Source organism: Cyanistes caeruleus, chromosome 12 (assembly GCF_971803275.1).
Source record: "Cyanistes caeruleus chromosome 12, bCyaCae1.hap1.1, whole genome shotgun sequence".
In the NCBI taxonomy this organism is placed as follows: domain Eukaryota; kingdom Metazoa; phylum Chordata; class Aves; order Passeriformes; family Paridae; genus Cyanistes; species Cyanistes caeruleus.
The window spans coordinates 5,532,870-5,543,369 of record NC_141712.1 but is presented as its reverse complement, the minus strand read 5'-3'; positions in this window follow the sequence as shown (position 1 = coordinate 5,543,369).

Genomic DNA, 10,500 nt, shown 5'->3' with positions numbered 1-10,500 from the left:
TTTGGGAAATAACTCCAGAAAAAATGCCATTTTGCTGCCTTTCTTAGGCAGTTAAATTATTTGTATTGGCAATGTAACTAATGAAATGAGAGATGAGAGGCAGCGTTGGCTCTAGCACAACTCCAACACTGATTGATTGGTCATTCTTAAGAAGGGATTGATTAATTGTATCCCAGAGTGATACTCACCACCATTTCATTCCCCTGAAAATGGAGGTGTGAAGGTCTAAATATCACCTAGGAGAAAGAAAGCAATTAGCATCTCCAACACAGAACTCTATTAATCTCCTGGCTACAATATTCAAGCCCCAAACAATTTACTAAGATGATGAATCTCTATTTAAATCTGAAAAAAGAATAACTCTATATCAATCTGGCAACTTGGAAGGGTGTGGTTAATAGGAAATACACACATTTATGGGGAGCACTTGGCTTTTATATAGCAAAATGCCCAAGGATAATATTGCCTCCTGATAATCACATCCCATGCTGGGTTTTATTGCTTATAATTCTCACTTTCTTATTAGAAAAAAACATTTTCCATTAGGTTTTTTAAATTATCAAGCAGCATAGACAGTAACTGAACCTTATCTCCTTTTTTTCAAAGTAATTATTAGGAGAGTTCAATTGTTGGTTTAGAAATCAATTATTTAGAAAACTCTCATTTTAGTGCTTCTCTAAAAGGGCTGGGGTTTATGGTGTGCTTGCATTTTGCTTGCACAGCAAAGCAAACTCCCCAGATCCATCTGTCAAATTAGTGTGCTGTGCAAATACATTTGTGGAAGTAAACAGGAATGTGTCTGAAAAATGATTATTATATCCAAAACCTAATAGTTCAAACTATACAAAGAATTTTAAAAATGCTTCCTTGCTGTGGCATGCATTGGGGAACAAAGTTTAGGTCCTTGCCCTAATTCACTGGTTTATGTAGTATGATTTTGTCATGAGGGAAATGAATCATAACCCTTATTCCCATTCACAGTGGTGAAATGCAGGGGGCTGTGACTGTGACTGTGACATCTCAGGGTCTGGTGAAAGGCTGGCTCCCAAACTTGGCTTCCACTGAGTGATGGAATTGTGCTGTTTTCCTACAGTGCAGAATCCTGCAGGAGGTAGAAATGAAAACATTTCCATCCTTTGCTGCTTCTTCCATTTTAAGGCACTCCTTACTTTTTAATATTGGTCTGGAAATATTTTTTCCTGAACTTGATATAATTGACACGTTCATAAATACTTCTGACCTGATATAAGAGAGAAAAAAATCATAGCAAGGGTAGTTTAGCATTGCAACAGGAGTCAAAAAAAGCAGTCTCCAAAAGATGGAAGTTCTCAGGTCAGGCCTGGTCCATTTCCCTCCCAACCAGACCCTTCCTGTGGTTCTGTGAAATGTTAATGAGACAAGAGAAATTCACTCCAGAAAGGAACTCCCAGCTCGCTGGGCCATGGGACTTTGGCTGCTGACTCTGCCACCAGCATTTCTCAGAAAAAAAGCATGCAAACCAAATAAGTAATAACTTACCTACCCCTAAAGCAGAAGAAGCTGACAAAAGATAAATAAATGAATAGCAAAAGCTCCAGGGTTACAGTCCTGAGAGATCTTCTGTTTGAACTGCACTCACTTATCTGGGAGCTGAAAATTGAGAGAACTTGATAAAGTGGTAGGGTTTTAGTATGTTCAGAGTTTTTTCCTATGTAAAAGAACCTGTCCAATGCCTCGGGCAAATTCCAGCGGGTATTTTGCACAGCCCCTGCAGAAAATAGTTTTCACTGCATGGCTTGCTGGTTCAATCTGTCCTTGCCAAGGAGTCATTTTTGAGGCATCTGAGTGAACACTGCAGCACCAACATTCTATTCCAGCTGCAGCAGTGCCAGCCTGTGTCAGACAGACTGAGTGACACACAGGGCTGGTACCTGCTCTGGAGACTGCTGTGAGAGGTTTTGGTCCTGCCAAAGCACAAACTGTAGAAGCAGCTCGCTTTGCAGGCTGTGATATCAAAATCTTGAATCTACATCCCAAGCTGGGATTTCTTTTTTGGTCATGCCCTGGTTGTACCACAGCAGCAGCTGCTGGCACAAGGTGCTGCTGCTCCTCACCTACAGTCACAAGGAGACAGAGAAGACCTTCCAACAAGGGGCTGAGGCAAGAACCCACATCCAAATGCCTGAAACCCCAAGCCAGTATCTTGACCCGCTAGGTCAGAGTTGTGAAGAAGACCAAAATAATCAAGGTGGGGTGTGCTGGTTATTTTTAAAGTTTGCTTCTTCCTCAGGCTTTTAATTTCTGTAAACCAATGATGCCAGTTCTGACTGCTGATGGTGATGCTGGGGCCCAGATTTACGTGCTGCAGATTAACTCAGCCAGTCCAGATCAGGGTGCAATATTAATTGAAGCAGAAATGCACGAGGAAAATCTGCTCTGCTTACGTTCAGCGCTTACTTGTGGCAAATGTTCTCAACATCCTATTTTTATCACAGGGCAAGTGAACAGGGAACAACTTAAAAAGCACCAGAGCTGTGACAAGAATGGCATTTTCATTTTTCTATAGAATTTGAAAATTCAAAACCGGTTTCATGCCCATCAGGAAGCAAATCCTATCACTTCAAAATTCTCCATGAAAGAAGATCCCAACCGTAACAAACCAAAATACTGTCTCAGGCCAGCTCCTGACAGATTTTATTTTGACAAAAATCAAAATGCTTCATTTGGTTGCAACTGCACTTTAGTGTAGAATACAGAATAGAAAGGAAGGCCTCATTTGAAAGGAAAAATAAAAATATTAGAAAATATAACAGCTGAAAAAATAAAAATGTGCTTCATGGGCCCATGCCTCTATTTTTCACAAAATAAAAATTCAACAAAGTTAACAATCTGTCAGACCGCTGAGGTATTAGAAAAGCGAACTTCCCAATAAAAATGAAGAAATATATTTTCAATAACCACTTACAGAAAGCCTCAGGTGTTTTTGGATCCCTCAGTTCCTGATATGCCACCTCTGAGATGCCAGAGCCAGAATTCCCCTTTTGGACACAGGCTGGTTGCTCTCTAAGTGCCTTCCAACATAGCCATGGATAAGATTGCAAGAGGTAAAACAGATGATCAGAGCCAGCCTTGACAACAGCCCCGAGACTCACAAGTTTACCAAGCACCTGCTAACGTGAAAGTCTTCTGAGTAACACCCTGACATGAACACCCTTAGGAAAACCAGTGGTTTTGTTATTAAATGTGTAATTACCTGAATTCAGCTTCTGCTTGAATAACCTCTTGAGTACAGCGTTGCTTTCTACTCGAGCTGTTGGACCTTAACACAAAATAACCACCAGCCTTTTCTTTTGTCCTTCTGTCCCTCGAAACAGGACCCCCTGCTCTTAATGCAAGGGAAGATATTTGAAAAGGAAATTTGTTGCCATTTAGCAGGTCAGGTTTTAACACAGTCTCCAATGTAAATTGGGGAATGCTCCAATGAGCTGCACGAGTTTACACAAGTAATCTGCTCACACCTTTGCATTCCTAATCAGTGCACAGGACCACGATGGGGAGACTCTTAAAGGTTAATAACAGTCATTTATTTGCACAAGGATGCAGCAGTACTGTATCCATATTTCACAGGCTGCTGCAAGCGGATGTAGTCAAGGAAAATATTACAGGCAAAGAAAATCTACCCCTACACTGCTGGAATTTTGCAGACATTTCTGGAGTGCACTCTCAAGGAACATATCATTCATCAAGCTGCTTATTATTCTTTACGTTTAACAACCACACTGGGACTGTTTTTGTCTTATTTAAGAAGTGTAATTTCTCATTGACCTTAGATTTGTGAAAATTAGGTAGAATTAGGTATACTAGGTATGTCAAACTGGAACACCTGTTTAGTAACATAAACATATTTAAATATCAACCTTTCCCTCTGATTGGTTTTTGTGGGAGCAAATACTGATTAGAAGCAGAAATTTCAAACCATGACCTTCCATGGCAGGAGCTAACACATCGGTGCCATTAAGTTCTGATATTGAATTATCTCATTAACTAAAAAGGGCAGTTTTCCTTTTTTTTTTTAATTTTAATTTTGCCAAGCATCATGACTTGCAGTGTTGTAGAGAAACCTTGAAAGCAAAGTTTATTGTCTTTCTCCACGCTTGCACATGGCACCATGGTCAACACATCTCTTGAGACAGAAATAAACCACACCAAAGGCATCCCTCATAATAAATCTTTTTTCTTTTAGAGATGTTTTCAATGAGCAGTGTTTTTTTGTAGCACAGTTCTCTCCACTGCATTGGAAGAGACAGAGTTAAGAATTCAGGTAAGATTGTAGGTCTAAATAGCACCTGATAAAAGGAAATCTATTTTTTGTTGAACATTTATTACAACAAACATATGCACTAACATCAACTGTTCAAACCTTTGTATTTGCTAATAAGGACTCTGTTGGTGTTAAAGTTCAAACTTGGAGCAAATGTAGATGCAAAGAAATGATATATTTTGGGATTTTTTTGGAACCACAATCTTGTCAGAACAGATTATCAAATGATCAAAGCAGTAACAGAATGAATTGGGGTTTAAACATTTATGAAAAAGCAGTTATATTGTAGGATCACACTTTTTAATAGACTAAAGGCATTAAACAGACCTTGTATTAGGCTTTGAAATTAATGGGGCACTGTATAACATTCCAGTCTTCATAGATTGATAAGATTAATGCTTGCTTATATAGCAAATTCAATGGCACATTTAATTTCATATGAATGTTTAAAGTTAAATTGCTTTTGGATTAAGTCTAAACTCATTATTAATTTTAACGTCTGAAAGAACTTCCATTTTTCTTTCATTTTATTTAATCAAGTGCATCATCATTAAGTAAAGGCTATGAACTTAGATAGTGGAGGAATAAGGAAGTTTATTAATTCAGTTTTTAAAAGACCTATTTGTTGAAGTTTAATTCAGTGGCCATTTGAGGTTCCATAAGAAGTTAGGAAAAATAGTGACTGCAGCCTATTCAGTTTTCCTGTAATAATTTAGAGGGTGAGGGTGCTTTTGGGCAGTATGTTTGCAGCACATGAAGCCCTCTGAGAATTTCAAAGGTCAATTTTGTATTCACATCTCTTTGATACTTTGAAAGACTGATCCCCCTTCACCGTAGCTCAGCAAGACTTTTGCCCATACCTGGCTCACAATGCCCTTGAATTAATTGATTTCACTGAATACCCCCCAGTTTACATCAGGTGAGACCCTGGCTCTCTATTTCTCACTGATGATCTGGCTGAGAAAGGATTTTTCCTTAATTCTGCATTAAGAGTCCGAGTTCCAAGTAAAACCTACAGTAGATTTTGCAGTGGAAGAGGACCCAGAAGTCACTTATCAGGAGCAGGCAGACAGGGGCTCTGTGCAGTCCCTGTTAGCACACACCAGCACTCGCCTGGCACAATCACACTGGGCACTAATTACAACTTCCACAACAAATATCTCTTTAAAAACACTCACACATCCTCTTATTATGTAAAACTTAATGCAGTTGATGAGGAGCTTGGCTGAGGGACCACAAAACCCCTCTCTGGGATTTACCTGGGACTATCAGAGTTTAAGAGTGTTAGCTAATGAATTATTCAAAATGAATTAATAGCTTGGGAGAGTCCTTCACCTGTCTGACACAACTTCATTTTCCCTAGATAAGGCTTCTCAGCAGAGTCAGACACTGGCAAACAACTTTGTTTTCCCTTTCTAATGTGTGTGAAAACGTGCACTGTAGACAATGAAATAAAAGATTTCCTTGCATTATAGTAATAATTTAACCTAACTGCACGGTAATTTAAGGATGGATCTTTGAATGCTTTGCAGTGGAGACAAAATCACTGTCTGATACCTGACCATGTCCAAAACTCAAGAGAGAAGCCAAAGCCAGGACACAGGCTGCTGTGTCCAGCTGAGCACTCTGCTCTCTAGGCAGCATTGCTCATTTTCTCAGAATGCAGCCACAGCTTCCCATAACGTATGAGAATATGATTTTAGGTTACTTTTTCTTGTCCATTGTGTACAAAATGCATATTTTAATGAGAAGAGATATTATACTTGCATCACATTTGTCAGTCCTTTCCCACTAAACGTCTTACTCAGGAGCTGAAGAACAATTTGCCTTTTGTAGTGCTGCTGTCTCCTATTTATTTATGAGTTTATTTAATTAAGAAGACGGACCTACTTTTCTTTATAATTGACTTTGCATGGTGTGCCTACTGCCAGTATCTCATTGTTTGCAAATGTTGAGGATCTGTGCACACACACACACACACCTATGAAGAATTGTGCCTTCATGGCTCAATTTGTGATTTACTGTAAATTGTTAAGCACTTCTAAATCAAAACACTTTTATTATAATGCTATTCGCAATGTTTGGAATAGTGTTAATCACACAGTAACAAAATAAATTCAAATGAGGTCTCTGTTCTCTTGCTGGATTTTCCTTTATTTAACAAAACAGAAAACAATTCCCAGAGCTTGTGGTAACCTGTCACCAAAACCGGACGTTTCTAACTCGATAATGACTTTGACTCCATGCTGAGTCAGGGACAAAGAAAATTAAGATTCCTCCCCCCTTCACCTCAAATGTCATCCATGTGGAACATCAGGATGGAGGTGGGTGAGTTTTATGGTGTCTACTCCTCCTGAGCAGCCACAGGAGTTATTGCTGTGCTTTCTCTCCCGTCTCTCGTGACGGGCAGACGAGCTGACCCTCTGTCAAGATGTGGAATTTGTTGCTGCCTCTGCTTTACAGCAAATTACTACTGCCCTGAAGCAAAGGAGAAGCAAGGAAGGAACATGTCTCTGAGGCACATCTCCTTTGAGGTTATTCCAGGGGGGATGCAGCTTATGCATCCTTTTTTTTCTTCATCTTTTTTATATTTTTTTATTTATTTTGATCAACATCTATCTTTGAAAATAAATCTGCTGAAGGGTCCCAGGAGGTTTGTCACGGCCCCTCAACCACTCACAGCTCCCGGGGGATCCTGCTGCAGCACTGCCAATCCTCTCTCTCCCCTTCCTCCTGCGGGGAAGGCCAGCTCCTGCTGGGGTTAAAGCAGACAGGAGGGGAAAGGATATCGGCTATGGGCTGGAATAATGAAAATAGTAATGGAACATGGCATCAGCAGTGACATGGAGGCTGAAAGAGCAGAAATGTTGTGGAGATCAAAGCAGTTGGGAACAGTCCTTTGTACTATTAATATCTGCCATATTTTGAGAGTGGAGAAGAAGTGTAAAGGCAAGCTGTGCTCTGCTCTCCCTCGGGCCACCACCATTAGAGGCACTTGCTGAGCCTGGCGAGCTCCTGCGGAAGGACAGCAGCCCGCCGGAGAACAGAGCAGAACATGCACTATCTAAAAAGCTAACATGACAGATACAAGGCCAGGCAAGCATTCAATTTGGGCTATCATGAAAAGGAAGGAGAAGAAGAGGAGAATCTTTAGTGACAGCTTGCTGAGGAGCTGGCTCTGCCGTGTCTGGGAGCAGAGCCCTGAGCAGGAGAGCGCCAGTGCTCTGTGCCTGCTGGAGGTAAGTCAGCCCTAACAGGAGCAGGCTGGGGAAACACACACCTTCCCCAGGACTTTTGTCACGTTTCTGCTTTCTTTCCTCCTTATTCTTGATGAATAACCCTTAAAGGCATTTTTCTTTTATTTCTAGCCAGACCAAAAAGAAACTGCATCATTCTTCCTGCTTTACTGCCCTTCCCTGTTACCCTGAAGGGTGACACGAGGCAGGACCAAGCTTCACCTGCCTGTTACCAAGCAAATTATAACTTGCTTCCACAGGGTTGGGCTGTAGATCTTTCTAAACCATGCAGAAAGTAGTTTTCTTGCCAAGCAGTGCACAAAAAAATGGATTAAGAGAGAACAAGCATGGCTAGAAATGGCAAGAAGGTGTGTCCTTTGGTTTGTTTTACTCTGACAATCCCTATTTCCCTTGCTCTCTTTCTGTGCTTCCCATGTTTCCCTCTCTGGAGCCAGAAGTGTCTCTCCCATAACTCATCAGGGCTGCACAAGGGGGTTTGATCACCGCTGAATCCATGGCTAACATCACAGCACAAATAATAATTTTAGAAGCAGGATTACTGAGCAAATCATTTGCCAAAGAAGACAGTGGATATTGTAACAGCAGTTCACTGCCTGCTTGACAAAGATTGAATATAAATGTATCCTGAGATTATAAGTGAAAGAATTGGTTTAATGTATTTCCAACAAAATAAGCTTCTCCTGGAAAATATCAGTGAAATGGAGCTTTGCTTATTTTTGCTTCTTATTAAGCATTTCTCATTGAAACTTCTTATAAAAAACCTTGAACTGGTTTTATCAAAATTGTATATTTATTTCAACATTAAAATTTAATATAAAATATTCCATATTTTTATTCACATTATATCATGATCTGTCAGTAGTAAAAAATGTGAAGCTTTATCCCACATAAGGATATAGAAAACAGCTTCTTCTCTATTGTACTGATAAAAAAATCAGCAGTCTCTGATGATGCTTTTGTTCTCAGCAAATTCTCCCATACTGACATTTCTTTAACCAAGCTATGACATCGAAATAATAAAAAAATAAAAAGACAATTTTGAATCTAAACTTTCGAGTTTGAAATGCACATTACTTCTTGAAGCAGCTATTTAGAATTTTCCTTTTGTAGGAAAGATATTTGTTCCATTTCTGAACAAAATTGAACTTCAAGATGTCCACATTTCCCAAATAGAAATTCTATATTCTGTTCAGCTCTGTTTAAAAATTCAGCATGTTACGTGGTGCTCTCATTGCTCAGAATAGTGCTATTTAGGATTGTGCTATTTGTGGAATATTTGACAATTATTAACAAAATATCATTTCAGCCTAGCTTATAACTTCAGTTCAAATTCTACTTGATAGTGTTTATGTGCAGGCTGAAGTGCTTTTCATGTGTTACAATGACATCTTCAGATGTCTTGCACTATCTCACAAATTTCAAATGAGGCAGCTCAAACGGGACTCTTTTTAGTGGCAATTTCATGAAAATCATCTAAAGAAAAAGATTATTTAGAAGTAAATGGAAGGGGGGAGAGCACAAAAAGTAAATGAGGCAATGCATTTCCAGCTAGGTTAAATGTCAGATTAAAATTCAAAGAAGCAGTAACAGTAGGCAGCTGTTGTCAGACTGGAATGACTGAGGAGTGGTGGGTCTGATTCTGTGGATGCTGCTCTGTTTGGGCATTTCAAATCTGGGTGGGGATTCAGATTCTCTGTGGAGGTAAAACTTTAAAAGTCCTCTAAGATGTCAAATGGAAGATGACAACTTATATGAGCTGAAGATCTGACTGGTGGTGTTTCAGTCACACCAGGAAAACAGGATCACAGGTTTGTTTGGGGTGGAAGGGACCTTAAAGCTCTTCTCATTCCACCCCTGCCATGGGCAGGGACACTTTCACTAGAACATATATTATATATGCAATATAGAGCATACAAACACAACTGAAATTTCATATTGCTTATATATATGGCCTTTCCTTAATGTTAAAAGATTGCTCTATCCTAAAACCACCAAAAACCTGTATATTTTTTTAGACTAAGTGATGTAGCTGTGCAAAATCCGCTGTGCTGATAAAGCTCAGGCTGTGTATTTGTCTGGAGCTATGCATGCACCTGAGCTTGCCCAGGCACGCTCAGAGGCACATCCTGCTGCACAAAGGACTTGCTGGAGCTAAGAAATGTTCTCTACTTGCCTTTTTCCTTTCCCAGGCAGAGATTTTGGTAGTGCAGGATCATCCCCTGAGCAGCAGCACAAATAACAAATTGCCAGATTGGTGGTGGAAGGGTGCAGACCTCACGTGTGCCTTCCTCCCTGTGGTGCTTTGGCTTTTAGGAGCAAACACACACATTTCCCTGGTGGTCTCCAGCAAAATACACAAAGAATAGTTTTTATTTTTCCTTTCCCTTCCCCATCCTTTGTGAATTATGGAGTAGTAAGCACAATTTTAAATACAGCTCTGCAGACAGTGAGATACAGTTCCACTCTGTGCAAGATGAATTGAAGCTCATTTATGAAAGTACATCTAAAAATGCCAAGGGAGTAGACTTATCAAAGAGATGACATCAAGTTGTCACTCATTCTTCGTACACGCACCTGTGATTGAGAAAAGTGTTTTCTTTAATATAACTTGATATTTGAAGAGAACATGACAAAATGAAGTCCCATCCCTTCATCATTTGCATTGTGCCTTAGGGGGACAAAGCTGATCTAAGGCATTTTGATTTATGCCTATTAGTGAAGCTGTACCTACAGATGATCAAAAGGCTCATTCTGATTCCTATAAAATAGTCAATATCACAATTAGGGAAACATATTAGGTGTAATTAAATTACAGCTCTAAATGACATAGAACGGAGATATTTCATGATAAATATCATTTGATATACCAGCCTTTTTACAGAATTCATCCCATCCATCCTCCTTCTAAAGACACATCCTAACTACAGGACATGAAAAATGATG